Genomic DNA, 15,362 nt, shown 5'->3' on the forward strand with positions numbered 1-15,362 from the left:
CAGATCTTGGAGCGAGGATTAAGTAAATGCACATAGTTTATCTGGCAGGTGCAAGTACCCTGGCGGAAAAGCAATGATACAGGGAAGGGAATGAAAGGCAGCCAATGAGGAATGTGTTATTAAGCCACTGAATCTTAACCCCGCAGGGAAGCTCTGAGAAACCATGTAAAACAGATGCCTCAGAATTATCCTAGACAAGTGGGGAGGGAACTGAGTTACTGATTCTCCCACACCCATCATTTATTGGTTAAGGGCTGTCCACAGCAGGACACAGATTCCCAGGCACCACCAGCTAATTGTGCATGTGAGCAAAGTTGATTCCAGCAGACTGAGGACAGGCCTCCAAAACACATCCAGGCTCAGCATTGGAAATCAGGATCGCGCACACAGAAACAGTGAAGGGATCTGCAGGAAAAGGGGAAGGACAATGACAGCATCTCCCCCAAGTGTCTAGCTAAAACCTGAGACACTGTTGTGTGTGTGCTGCATTAGTTTGTACAGTTGCCTTCTATGTCTTGTAGTAGGAACTGGTTTCCACCTCCATTTCTGTTTCTTTGTGAAATACAAGTTGTTTAAGGAAAACTAATAGTTTTAAGGAAAAGTGCTACGCAGATGATGCGCTCCATGACACAAGCCGGTGGCAGGAATCACAAAGAAGGTACTCAAACAATTGAAGTTTGGGAAAACACTGGCACTGTGGTTTAAAGGAGAGGTTGACACATGTTTTTCTGCCAAGGGCCTTCTAGCAAATATTTTAGGCTTTTGGCAGCAGAAGGTCACTATGACAACTACTCCAATCTGCTGTTGCAGTGCGCAGACAATACGCAGATGAAAGAGCATGGCTGGTTTCCAATAAAATGTATTATGAACACCAAATTGAATTTCATAGAATCTTTGCTTATCAAGAAATATTCTTCTTCTTCTTTTGATTTTTTCCCAACAATTAAAATATGTAAAAACTTAGCTTGCAGGCCATAGAAAATCAGGCACCCAGTCAGAAAGTGTGCTGGCCCCTGATTCAAAGCACAGCTTTGGAATCAGTCCCAGGTCTATCAATGTGCAGCATGCCCTTGGACAAGTTACTTACTTTTCTCCACCTCAGTGGCCCTATCTGTGTAATGGAATAAGCATAATACTAACCTCACAAGGATATTGTAAAAAATCAGGGAAAGTGAATATTGATAAAGCAGGTGTATAGTGAGTTCACAATATCATGTGGGCCAGCTGTTGTAACAAGGGGGTCTCCCGTTTGGTGGTGCCCCATTCATTGGAGGCCACATGTTTCCCACTCCGCTTCCCCACAAAGGCAGCTGCACATCTCAGGGCTGATCTCTCCTGCTCTGAGATGTGGTTACGGAAATTATGCCTCCTCACCATGGAAAAGGCCACTGAGAGCTGAGCCTGAGAATGCCCAAAGGGTTAGGTCACCTCTGATTTCAGAGGTCTGCGATGGGGACAGGTCAAACCAAAATTTGCAGTCCACCTCAGTAAGTCTTCCAAGTTACTGTTTTGAACTTTGTGTAATTCTGCTACAGACTGCAGTGATTCTCAAACATTAGAATACCTAAAAGTAACTTGCAAAATTGCGGATTTGGGTGCCTCACTCAAAGTACTCTGAATCAGTAGGTCCAGGAAGCTGCATTCGAACCAATAAATGTCCCAGGGATTTTGGTATACATGATTCATGAAGAGCAGTCTGGGAAACACCACAAGGATGGAGTGCAATCCACCCAGGTGGGCACATCCTTCTGAAATCCTCTTCAGGAGTTTTCCCATATCTGTTGAAATGCTTCTTCACCTGGAAGACCTAGATATAGTAATTTGCCATGCATGCCAAGGGAAAAGTCTCTGCCAGCATTTTCCCTTTTCTGTTCTCACTCTTCTCTAGTTTTCCTGAGCCTCCTGGATGAGAACACAATTTATACAGAACTCTCCACTTCAGATACCATGTGCTGATCACCATATCTAATTAAGCATATCAGTGAACTCTCGCAGGAATTGGGCCATTTACAGCTTAGATGAGAATTCTTCAGCAGAATCTGCATCTTATAATTATAATGAACTAATAAGATATTGACCCAAATGGCTGCTGCCCACAATGTCCCAGTAGTTCTCAAACAAACCCTTCAGGATCAAGATGGAACTATACACGTAGATTTTAGAGCGGCCCGTTTAATACACAGAGAAGACTTCTGGGGAGGGAGCGGGAGGAGAATAATGGCACAGTCCTATAACTGATATTTGCTGGGCACAGGCTCAGTACCAAACTTTCCCCATATGCTACCTCCTGTGCCTTCACACCATGCTCTGAAGGAGTGCTGCAATTGTCCCCACGCCACAAATAAAGAAACTAGAGCATAGAAAGGAGACGTTGTCCAAGGCCATGCCAGGAAGTGGCTTCAGAGCCCAGACCTTTAACCACTAAGTTATCCCATAAAGGATCCAGATCTCAAAAGTCCCCTATCTCAACATTTCCAGTACAATTTCATTAACTAGATACTTCTGTAGCTCCTCAAAATCTACAGAATGTCTACTGGAACTTGAAATAAATAAATAAATTGTGTCTGTGTGTGTATATATACATATACATATACATATATATACATATATATGTGTGTGTGTGTGTCTTTTTTTTACCAAGACCCAATTCACTCTTAACACCATGTGACTTTGGGTTCTTCCTTTTGCTTCTATAAGCCCTAGATCTCCAGCTGTTCAGTGTGGTTAAGAAATCCAGCGCAGTTATCTTGCAGATCTGCTCCTCCTCATGAAATTTAAATATGATAACTTCTGTGAAAGTCCTGCGAGCTTACAAAAAGTTATCTTAAGATCCTGACCTCTGGCCAAGATGAAGGCTAGGTGGACACATTGTGCCTCCTTGCACAACCAAAAGAAGGACAACAATTTAGAAACAAAAAACACACAGTACCGTCAGAAAATTGAACTGTATGGAAGTCTGACAACCAAGAAGTTAAAGTAGACATATTCATCTGAACCGGTAGGAGGGGCAGAGTTGGGTGGCCAGGTGGAGAGGGGTCTTAGCAAAGCGGTGGCTGGTGGACCCTGAGCACATAAGGCAGCAGTGGGCAGACCCAGTAAGGTGGCAGACTGTGGATAGACGTGGTGCACAAGGTGGCTGGTGGACTGAGAGGTCCCACATTTGCACGCAGATAAAGCAGGTGAAACTGGGGAACTAAACAGACCCCGCAACCCAGGGTCCCAGCGTGGGGAAATAAAGCCTCAAAACAATGCTTGAAAACACCTGTGTGGGTTGAGGTGCTGGGAAAAACTCCCAGCCTCACAGGAGAGTTCATTGGAAAGACCCACAGGGTCCTAGAATGTACACAAGCCCACCCACACAGGAATCAGCACCAGAAGGGTCTAGCTTGCTTGGGGGAAGCGGCGGAAGTGACTGAAGTCCAGCAGAGAGCAGAACAAGTGCCATTGTTCCCTCTCAGACCCCTCCCCCACATACAGCGTCAAAACCCAGTGACTGGGTCGCCCCGCCCTGGTGGACACCTAAGGCTCCACTCTCACTATGTAACAGGTGCATCAAGACAAAAAAAAAATGGCTCAAATGGAAGAACAGATCAAAGCTCCAGAGCAAATACAACTAAGCGATGAAGAGATAGCCAACCTATCAAATGCACAGTTCAAAACACTGGTAATCAGGATGCTCACCGCATTGGTTGAATTTGGTCGCAAATTAGATGAAAAAACGATGGCTATGCTAAGTGAAATAAAGGAAAGTGTATAGGGAACCAATAGTGCTGGGAAGGAAACTGGGACTCAAATCAATGGAGTGGACCAGAAGGAAGAAAGAATCATCCAATCAGAAAAGAATGAAGAAACAAGAATTCAAACAAATGAGGAGAGGCTTAGGAACCTCCAGGACATCTTTAAATGTTCCAACATCTGAAATATAGGGATACCAGAAGGAGAAGAGGAAGAGCAACAAGTGGAAAAGTTATTTGACAAATAATGAAGGAGAACTTCCCCAGTCTGGCAAAGGAAATAGACTTCCAGGAAGTCCAGGAAGCTCAGAGAGTCCCAAAGAAGTTGGACCCAAGGAGGAACACACCAAGGCACATCATAATTACATTAGCCAAGATGAAAATAAGGAGAGAATCTTAAAAGCAACAAGAGATAAGGAGACAGTTACCTACAAAAGAGTGCCCAGCAGACTGTTAGCTGATTTCTCAAGAGAGACCTTACAGGCAAGAAGGGGATGGAAAGAAGTATTCCAAGTTATGAAAGGTAAGGACCTACATCCAAGATTGCTCTGTCCAGCAAAGCTTTCACTTAGAATGGAAGGGCACATGAAGTGCTTCTCAGATAAGGCCAAATTAAAGGAGTTCATCATCACCAAGCCCTTAATATATAAAATGTTAAAGGGACTTATCTAAGAAAAAGAAGATAAAAGCATGTACAATAAAATGACAGCAAACTCACAATTATTAACAGCCGCACCTAAAACAAAAACAAACTAAGCGAACAACTAGAACAGGAACAGAACCACAGAAATGGAGATCACGTGGAGGCTTAGTAACAGGGGAGTGGGAAGGGGAGAGAGGGGAAAAACGTACAGAGAATTAGTAGCATAGATGGTACGTAGAAAATAGATGGGGCGGGGGGGTAGAATAGTATAGGAAATGTAGAAGCTAAAAAACTTATAAGTTTGACACATGGACACGAACTAAAGAGGGAGAGTGTGGGTGGGAGCGGGGTGCAGGGTGGAGGGGAGTGAAGGGGGGGAAATGGGACAACTGTAATAACATAATCAATACAATATATTTTTTAAAAAGAATACCAAAATCTCAAATAGTAATTTCCCTGCCCGTCATCTCCATAAGTTATTTCCAAGTGTTGAGATGGAAGAAAGAGTATACTAATTTTCTAAAATCATCTATGTCAAAAATCAGATTTTCCAGAGACTTGGAGTAGGTTGTAAAGCACTGAATCTGCAGACCTTTGCACAGCAAGAGAAGTACTCCTCCTCCTTGGAAAGCAGACTACTTGTCATGGGTCAAGGCGATGGGAACTTCAGGAGCTTGATAATCAGATGCCCTGCCACTAATGGACCTTGAGTCAGTCTTTCCTCTTCCCTTCCAGGAGATACAATGCTGCTTGGTGGGAAAAAAAAAAAAAGTAAAACTAAAAATGAATAAATCTGGGCTCCATCATTTCCTCATGAGGTGGGGACATTGGGCAAGTCATATAACCTATCTTGGTCTCAGTTTCCTAATGATAAAAATGGGAATAAGAATAAAAAACTTACTTTGAAATCATCAAAATATGGATTGATAAGTGGATAGAGAGGTAGATAGAAACAAGATAAAAACAAGGTAGTAAACATTAATTGTAGAAATTCCACGGTCACTGTGTGTGTGCTCACTATACAATTCTTTCAACGTCTTTGTTTGAAACTTTTCAAATAATAAATTGGTAGGAAAATAAACCCCAAAAGGGCCACGACTCATTTGTTAGGAGAGCTGGCTGAGATGTGGAGCTTTCAGCAATGCTCGCCATAAGAGCCTGGCACACGTTGCCACTGGTCATTTGCTGCACAGGTACAAGATGGGACAAGATACTAGATCCTTTCAGCTCTTGCAGTCTGTGAGTCAGAGTTGCTAGGTGAGCTGGAGACAGGACCCCGCATGAGCAGAAAGAGAAGCCGGGCCACACGAGACAGAAACCAGATGGACAGACAGGAGGCAGGGTGCGGCCACAGACATCTTAGAAACCAAGAGGTAAGTACCAAGAGCCGCAGCAGGACCCTATGCAAAAAATGCTTCATCTGGGGAGACCATGAAAACAAAGGCAGGTTACCTTTATTACATGCCATTCTAATGTGCTTCTCTATCAGTCATCTCCTTGATAGGAGACAAGCACTGGATTTGGAGTGCAAACCTGAAATTAAATCCCGTCTCTGCCACACTAGTTGTGTGACGACAGGAGATATTCATTCAAGTGTCTATTAGGCCACCTCTACCGAGAATATCTACAGTGACAAAAGTGAACCCAATGGCAACTGTGATACTTCTGCTGTGACCTCTTGCCCATAAATGATTGGGCCAATCAGATTTTCTTTCTTGAGAATCAACCAAGAGTCACACTCCTGGGAATGTGTCACATTCATGGCAGAGAAAGGAGGAAAAGATCGTGAACTCTTGGAGCTCAGTTCTTTGGAAATGACCTGGTTTCCATCCTTGAATCCATAACAAAAGCCCCACTATCTTTCCAACAAATCCCAACTTTTGCTTAAGCAAGCCAGTACCAACTTTTTTTTTTTTTAAGATTTTATTTATTTATTTTTAGAGAGGGAAGGGAGGGAGATAGATAGATAGATAGATAGATAGACAGACAGACATCAATGTGCGGTTGCTGGGGGTTCTGGACTGCAACCCAGGAATGTACCCTGGCTGGGAATCGAACCTGGGACACTTTGGTTCCCAGCCCACGCTCAATCCACTGAGCTACGCCAGCCAGGGCTCCAACTTTTATTTTGTGTAATCAAAAATATTTATTCACTAATACAATTAGCCTTCTAACTAATACAGGAGTTTTCCCGAAGTTTTCAAGCCTTGGTTTCACCATCTATAAATGAGAAAAACACTTCTTCTTTCAGGAATTGATACAAAAATCAAAGAAGACCAGGTGTTTACTGTATTTTTCAGACCATAAGATGCACCTAGGTTTTAGAGGAGGAAAATAGGGAAAAAAATTTGAAGCAAAAAGTGTGGTAAAATATTTAGTAACATAAATAACATAATACTTCACCAATGTAAATGTAAACAGAACTCAACAGCAACATTAACAACCATTATTCCTCCCAAATGGTGAGCGGTGGGGGGAGGGGGGGCGGGCAGTGTGTCTTATAGTCCGAAAAATACGGTACTTAGCAAATAATGAACATTTAAAGTGCATCCAGTTTCAAAACCTGCAGATCTCTTGGAGTAAGTACTTGGAGTCCCTTTGTTTAGGTGCAGGACTGCTGACAGCCAAGGAGGAAGAAAGTGAGACTTCGCTAGAATCCCTCAAACAAGCAGCACCTGGCCTCAGTGTACCCTGCAGCTCTTGCTAAGTGGCCCCAGGCCCAGCACTAGTAGCAGCCAGCATTGGCCTGCCTGACCACCTCCAAGCCCAGTACAAGTAGCAGCCATCTTCAGATTGCTTTGTAGCTCATGCTTTGTAGTTCTGCCTGGGAGGTCCCAGGCAGAACACAGGTGGTAGCTGACCTTGGCCTGTACCTCCTGGGAGGCCTCAGAGCCAGTGCACCCAGTGGATAGCTTCAGACCACGTTGAAGCACTATCCAACTGCCTCCACAAGTGACACAGTCAAGGGGAGGACTCAGTGGGTACCAGAGCCCTGCTGAAGTAAGTCCTGCTCCATGGGGTCGGCCCATGCACAGCTGATCCTCCATGGTGGTCAGCGATAGGTGGTTGTAGCCAATCTTTGCAACTGATCAGCCTGGGGGTAAATCCATCCCACTGATGTGTCAAATGCAATCAGGGCTCACCTACAACAAGAGAGTGCGAACAGCCCACATGGGAGTGTGTGCACCTGGAGTGCCCAGCTTGGGTGACTGGGGAGGCTGTGCCACTGGACCCTACAGAATACCTACTATATATGGCCACTCTACCAAGCCTGGGAGGGGTAGTAGCTCTACCTAATACATAGAAACAAACACAGGGAGGTTGTCAAAATGAGGAGACAAAGAAACATGTCCCAAATGAAGAAAACAGAGCAAAACTCTAGTAAAAGAACTAAACAAAATAAAGACAAGCAATCTACAAGATGCAAAGTTCAAAAAACTGGTTGTACAGATGCTCAATGAATTTAATGAGAACTTCAAAAGCATTTAAAAAACATGGAAACCATAAGAAATACCCAGTCAGAAATGAAGGATAAACTAACTGAAAATGAAGGATAATGTATAAGGAATCAAAAGTAGATAGATGAAGCAGAGAATCAAATCAGTAATTTAGAATATAAGGAAGCAAAAACACCCAATCGGAAGAGTAAAACAGAAAAAATAATTTTAAAAAATGGGGGTGGTGTAAAAGCCTCTGGGGCAATGTCAAGCACACTCACATTCACACCATGGAGCAGTAGAAGGAGAAGGAGTGCAAGAAATTAAAAACCTATTTGAAAAAACAATGACAGAAAACTTCCTCAACCTGGTGAAGGCAATAGAAGTATAAGTCTAGGAAGTGCAGAGTCTCCCAAACAAGATGAACCAAAGACACATCATAATGAAAATACAAAAGGTTAAAGACAGAGAGAATCTTAAAAGCAGCAAGAGAAAAGCTACCTACAGGGAAACTTCCATACGACTGTCAGCTGATTTCTCAATAGAAACGTTGTAGGCCAGAAGGGATTGGCAAGAAATAGTGAAAGTGATGAAAGGCAAAGAGCTACAACCAAGATGACTCTACCTAGCAAAATTTTCATTTATTGTACAAATGAAGGACAGATAAAGAGCTTCCAAGACAAGAAAATGCTAAAAGAGTTCACCACCACCAAACCAGTATTACATGATGTGTTAAAATCTTCTTTAAGAAGAAAAAAAAGATAAAAAAGATAAACAATAAAATGGCAATAAATACATATCTATCAACAATTGAATCTAAAAAGCAAATAAAGTGAACAAGTAGAACAGAAACAGACTCGTCAGTGGAGAGAACATTTTGACAGTTGCCAGATGGGAGGGGTTGGGAAGATGGATGAAAAAGTGAAGGGATGAAGAAGTATAAATTGGTTAAAAAAATAATAGTCAGGCTAAAATACTCAATATCCCAAAAAGGCATATTTTGAAGTGACAAATTCTGCTTCCCTTCAAAACAACCTAGTCATTAAAAAAATACAGTGTTTACACGACTTATCTAGAATAGTCAAATTTATAAAAACAAGAAGTGAAATGGCCGTTGTCAGGGGCTGTGGAGAATGGGAAATTAGGAGTTATTGTTTCATGGATATAGACTTTTAGTTTTGCAAGATGAAAAAGTTCAGGGATTGGTTGTGCCATGATGTGAACGTACTTAACACAACTGAACTGTGCAGTTAAAAGATGGTTAAGATGGTAAGTTCTATGTTATATGTATTTTACCACAATTAAAAAAAATTTAAAGAGAGTCTTCTCAGGCTGAGTGAACACATAAAAATCTAGCAACAACACTGTATGTCACTAGGGAAATGGAAATTAAAATAATGATGAGATGCCAGTAGAAGCCCCTCGGAATGGAAGGACCCGGAACACTGGTGACATCGCGCGCTGTGGGAGATGTGGGGAAGCAGCAACTCTCATTCCCTGCTGGCGGAAACCTAAAACTTTGCGGCCACTCTGGAGGACAGCTTGGCCGTTTCTGGCAAAACTAAACGTACTCTTGCCATAGGACACAGCAATTGTGCTCCTTGGTATTTACTCAAACAAATTGAAATGAATGTCCGCACAAAAACTTCTTCATGGATGTCTATGGGAGCTGTTGAATGAACCCAAAGGCAGTCTGGAGGTTTGGGCTAGAAATATGTGATAGATTTATTCAAGGGTCTTAGGGTCTGTAAACCGGAAATATCATTAGGCAAAAATCCAGAAGTGTTCTAAAGAAGAAAGAAAAGTTAAGAGTTCTTATTGTAAAGTACACAATCTTGAGCATAGTTAAATTCTGCATTGTTAACCTAGGACTGGCCCAGGACAGTTACCAGTCAGATGTCAGGCAGCTTGGACGATGCAGGTCAGGAGGATGGGTTGCCCACACTTGGAAGCAATCAAGATGTCCTTCAGTTGATAAACAGATAAACTATAGTACATTCAGACAATAGAATATTATTCCACATTAAAATAAATGGACTACTAAGCCATGAAGAGGCATGGAGGAAACTTACTTTATTACTAATTGAATAAAAAAGCCAGTCTGAAAAGGCTATTAACTGTATGATACCAACTATATGACATCTGGAAAAGGCAAAACCATGGAGACAGTAAAAAAAGAAATCAGTGATTTCCAAGGGTTAGAAAACAAGGGCTGATAAATAGATGGAGAACAGGGGATTTTTAGGGCAGTGAAACTATTCTGTACAATAGTGTAATGATGGTACATGTCATTATACATTTGTCAGAAACATATAGGACATAGGACGACACCAAGAGTGAATCATAATGTAAGCTATGGACTTTGAGTTATATTAACATGTCAATGGTTCATCAGTTGTAAGAAATGTACCACTCTGGGGCAGGCTGTTGGTAGTAGGGGAGGTTTTGCTTATGTTGGGGTAGGAGATATGAGTATACAAGAATTCTGCACTCTCTGATAAATTTTGCTGTGAACCCAAATTTCCCTGCTGTAAAAAATAAAGTTTATTAAAAATTTTTTAAAGAAGGAAGAAGGGTTGATTGAGTTTGAAATCTGGTTTTAAAAGAAACTTATTCTGCTTCAAACTTTAAAACATTTAATCAGTTACATATAAATGTCTGGCTTGAGTCTCTGTTAGGTTTCTTCTAGGTGCTGATATTGATTTGAAAGAGAAAGAAATACAAAGTAACTATATAGGAAACAAAAGCTGATGGGCAGGTAACATACATTTTTTAATATAGGGGGCCAGTAAGAATTTATCTGGCAATAGGCAAGATATTAAAGAACTTTTTATTTGGATTATCCTGTGACTCATGAGAAATTCTATCTTTCAAATTGAGAATGTGGGGGTGGGAAAGATCTGAGATCAGAATTAATCCAAAGCAGAAAAAGCAAAGGTTTTTTCTGAAACTCAAACTGAGAGGCAAAGCTCAGATGCTTACCGAGAGATGTCAGCTAGTCCTTAGCATTTATTGTTCTTTCTATCTTGCCCTATCCATTGCTTCTCATAAATCCAAATGCTCAATTATCTCAAAAATAAGATCTCTTTTATTTACAAATAATCTCAGGTAGGTGGGCGGTGACCTTCACTTATTTAGGTCTTCACCATGTGGTCCTTGAATTCTGGTCTCTAGACCAGCGCCATCAGTATCACCTAGGAACCTGTCAGAAATACAGATTCTCAGATCCTAACCCAGAAGCAAGGAATCAGAGACTCTGGAGGTGGAGACCAGCCACGTTGCTTTAACAGGTCCTGTAGATGATTCTGATGCTCACCAAAGTTTGAGAACCACTGTCTTGACCAAACTCTGAGGCTTGCAAAACCAAGGCTCTACTATTTACTCGCTGGCAGCCACCAGACCTGTGGATTTGTTGATACAGGGTCTTAGAGGCAACAGCCAGCCTTCCTAGGGCATGCCTTGGATTTTCAAACTTACTAGTTATTAGTAGGGTAGTCTTTCTTACCCTGTCCATACAAGTACATTGCACTTACAGTTCACTCTGTCCATAGGTGTACCACTTCCTCCTGCCTGTGTAGTATAAAAACAGCATGCATAATGGAAGAATGAAAGGGATAGGCCAAGAAGAAAACAGAAGGAGGGAGTTGATAAAAATATGGCAACTTCACATTCACTGGTAGAACAGATAGCTAAAGTTTAGATGATGGCAAGGACTTAATGGAAAAAGAACCGTCTCGTTCATTGTTTGCTCCTTTTCACCACCCTTCCCTTCCCCTGAGCCCCTCTCCTCTAACTCACCCAACTCAGCCCCTACAGCTCTCACCCTACAGATGCCTCGGAGCTATTTCTGAATAACCTGAATTCAGAAGACAATAGAAGGAGAAACCACATTATTTCAACTAAATGCAACTGCTAACCTCACAGTCTCTAGCCTTTGTAGATGAGGCATAGTTCCACAATTGAATGAGATGATGTTTGAGATTGTTTCCACCCTGTCACACCAAGGTCCCATTTGTGGAAAGCAGGTCAGAATATGGAGTCAGAGAACGCATCAACCAACCCCAGCTCCAACCACTCCCCAGCTGAGAGAGCCTGAGCACATGATTCCACCACCTCTGTACAGCTGGGTTACTCATCTCTAAAATGGGGAGAATCAAAGCATCTCTCTCCTACGGTTCTTAATGAAGATTAAATGAGATCGTCCATGGAAAACATTCAGAACCACGTCTGGCACATATCAAGGGCTGAATTAATGTGAGATGTTACGATTATCATTATATTGTCTCTCAAACGCTTTTCAGCTTTCAGCAGCATCTTTAAAGTTTCCAGGCACAGCATCAGGGGAGTAAGAAAGCAGGAGGCACCCATGTGTGAGGGTGGCCAGGACGGAAGGCGGTGGAAAAGCGGCTAGCAGCGCAGCAATTCGCTGGTTTATTACAACACTTTGTTGTAAGGTGCTACTGGACAAGGCCACAAGACTTGTATTTGAATTACAGCACAGTGGTTTGCAACAGGAACTGAGGTGTGGGGGGGCCTTTGTCCTCCAAGGGGACATTTCATAATGTCTGGAGACATTTTTTGTTGTCACAACTGGTGCTTGGGACTGGTATCAAATGGGTGCCAGAGGTGTTGCTAGACGTCTTATGAGGCACAAGACAGTGCCTCATAAGAAAAAAATTGTCTACCTCAAAATGTCAAAAATACAGAGGTTTGAGAGACCTTGAGTTATAACATCAGGGGACATTATCTTAATAACACTTGACACACTTTTCTTTCATTTTTCACAAAGGCAATGGCATGGAAGATTCTGCACTTGATGGGAGGAGAGAATGGGTGACGTCTAAGATTCCTCCAACTCCCAAGCTTGACATATCTAGTTAACCCTCAACCACAAACTTAAGTCAACGGGACACTTTCACCCTTTTCCCCTTTGCCTATTTCCTTTCTTTAATGACAAATAGAATTTTTGAAAAAGATGGTTAGATATTAGAAGGTAGCCCTAAGGCCTTAGGAGAAATGTTTCCTGCGAAAACAAAGACCATCGATGACAACTAGAGAATTTTAAAGTTGGAAGAATCCTTGGAAATGATCTAGCAACTGGGTTGTAGTTGAAATCTTTCGCCACATTCCACAAATGAGGAAACGGAGATTTAGAATGGCCAAGAGACTCCACGTAGGTCACATAATGCTACAACCATCAGAAGGTCTAGATCCTTCCCAAATAGTTATTTAACTGATTAATCAGACAGTGCTACTATCAGGGCTATTTCTAGAAATCCCTGAATATGGGTGTCACCTGACAGAGTGGTAGCAGTGGACATTAAAAAAAAAGATTCAAGAAGTACTGAGGGAAAAAGAATAAAACCTCCCTGTTAACCTGTGGCCACTACTGATGAAGGAAGAGGAGAAACAGAAAGGTGACCAGCGAGGCGACACAGAGGGTGTTGGTGGTTGGATAACAGATGGGGAAATCAGGAGGAGGGTTGGGGCAGCAGGTTGCTTGGGTTGGGTTCCAGGTGCTGTTCTTTGGGGAGGAAGAAGAAGGGGCGAACAGTGTGTGGGAGGTCCAGTCGAACTCAAGTGGAAGAAAACATATTTAATTTGTTGGTTACGAACGAGGCAGTTGTGGCCCTTAGAAGGAGCAGCTTCAGGAATAAAATCCAGACAACTCAGAGGTACCAAGAGCACCCCTCTGCCCTGGGCCCTGGGCCCTCCGGAAGCGCCTGCTAACCCTGACACGCTTCAGTGGAATGACAGCCCGCTCAACTGTATAATAATAATTATAATAAAGATGTTTCCCATGGGAGGAAATGATGCAAACACAAGAGAGAATTAATTTAGGGTAAGGGTACATGGAGAAAATAAAGATAAGATTAAAAGGTGCCTTGAGAATGCTGCAAACCCTCTTTGCTTTTTACTAATTGTTCCCCCACACTCATCACTTCCTAGCGGAGGGCTGCTTCTCAGCGCTCCAGGAGCCTCGCGGCCTGTCCTGACTTTTTCCTTGAGTCTAGGGCACCGCATCCATCACCAGTGTCCTTCTCCTTCAACACCTGTGCTCCCTGGCAGCACGCGCCAACTTCTCCCTCTTCACGAATGCTACAGGGGACGGGGGGGAACACCACCCAGAGCCCCCCAGACTCACCCACAGCTTTATGACCCTGGCAGTCATAAAAGACAAGGAGGGCAAACTTGCCACAGTGCCCTCCCATCAGCTTTGGTTTATGGCAAATCTGTACCCTAGGAAAGATTTTTTGGTACATTTTAATAGACTAAACAGAAAACCAAACCATCCTTTTTTCTTAACATTGAACTCTATAGCAAAATCAGCCAATGCCCATGACTTCCCCACCTCTGCCAGCCGCCACTTCGAAAAGGCAGCCATCAGCACGGTGCCACACACTGGGTAGCAAGCTGAGGGGGAATGCATCTTAAATTGGGGTTGGGATTCTGTGAAAGGCACCCGCAGGACGCTAGTACATCAGTGACGGAACGCTTCATGCAGCACAGCGTGCCCACACAGCCAGTTAGACACTCAGGACACGCATATCTTGTCACATACACACTCATACAGTTAGACAGAGTACACTCACCACACACCCAGGACCATCCACACAGTCCACATGTATCTAGTTACACACACATTATGGATGCACAGCCTACGTGCCTCTCTCTCTCTCTCTCCCTCTCCCTCTCTCTCTCTCTCTCTCTCTCATTCACACACACACGCCCTTACACACACAACCTGCCATAGTCAGTGAACACACAAGCAGTTCCATGAGTACTCACGTACCCAAGCGCAGGGCACTAGCCCCAACCCTACAGTGGTCCCACGCTGGAGACGGGTCCTGCACAGGCAGCAGCCCACCTACAACCTGAGCCGCCGCGCAGCCCATCCCTGCGGCAAAGCCCGGGCTCCGGAATCCAGAGCGCCCGAGCCCCTCTCCGGGTCGCGCCACCCCGCCCCCACCGCGACCCCACCGACACACGTGGGCTCCCGGGCTCCAGACCCCCGCGCACCGGCCGCACCTACCCGCTGCCTGAGGCGACGGAGCAAGGCGCCCTGGAGGACTGGAGCGGCCGCCCGGAGCCGCGGAGCCGAGCTTCTGCCTTCGCCGCCGCTGCTGCGCTCCCAGCCGCTGCCTGCGCCCTCCCCGCCGCCCCCTCGGGTGCCGGCTCCAGCCCCCGCACAGGGAGGCCGCCGGGCTCCAGGCGCGGGCCCCCGGCTGCGGGCGGCAGGGCCCCCGCCTCGGCTCACCTGGGTTCGTGGTGCATAGTCCTCCTCCCCGGCCGGCGGAGCCGGCCCCGCCGACTCGGCAGCCCCCCAGCCAGAGCGGTCCCCGCGGCCGCCCCCACGGGACGCGGGGGATCGCGGGGGCCCGGCCCGGGAGGCCTGGTGCACAGGGGAGTGGGCACAGACGCAGCGCGGGAAGGACCTCACCCCCGGGGCTGGCCAGTCTGCTCTTTCCTGGAGCAAACGCTGCCCTGGGCTCCCTGCCGGCTCCTGGGTGACCTTGGGCGAGTTGGTTAACCTCTCTGAGTGCCCAT

At 44.5% G+C, this 15,362-nt stretch overlaps 1 protein-coding gene across 2 annotated transcripts in view; it reads right to left on the minus strand.

Annotated features, from left to right (window-relative positions):
* Window positions 1-14,911, minus strand: part of HTR4 (5-hydroxytryptamine receptor 4) — a 120,140-nt gene extending 105,229 nt beyond the window's left edge. For both annotated transcript variants that reach the window (XM_036013939.1, XM_036013938.1), the window contains exon 1: window positions 14,848-14,911. The gene's annotated coding sequence lies outside the window, so the exon portion shown is untranslated. The remainder of the gene's footprint in view (window positions 1-14,847) is intronic.
* Window positions 14,912-15,362: the final 451 nt, after the last annotated feature.

Source organism: Phyllostomus discolor, chromosome 13 (assembly GCF_004126475.2).
Source record: "Phyllostomus discolor isolate MPI-MPIP mPhyDis1 chromosome 13, mPhyDis1.pri.v3, whole genome shotgun sequence".
In the NCBI taxonomy this organism is placed as follows: Eukaryota; Metazoa; Chordata; class Mammalia; order Chiroptera; family Phyllostomidae; genus Phyllostomus; species Phyllostomus discolor.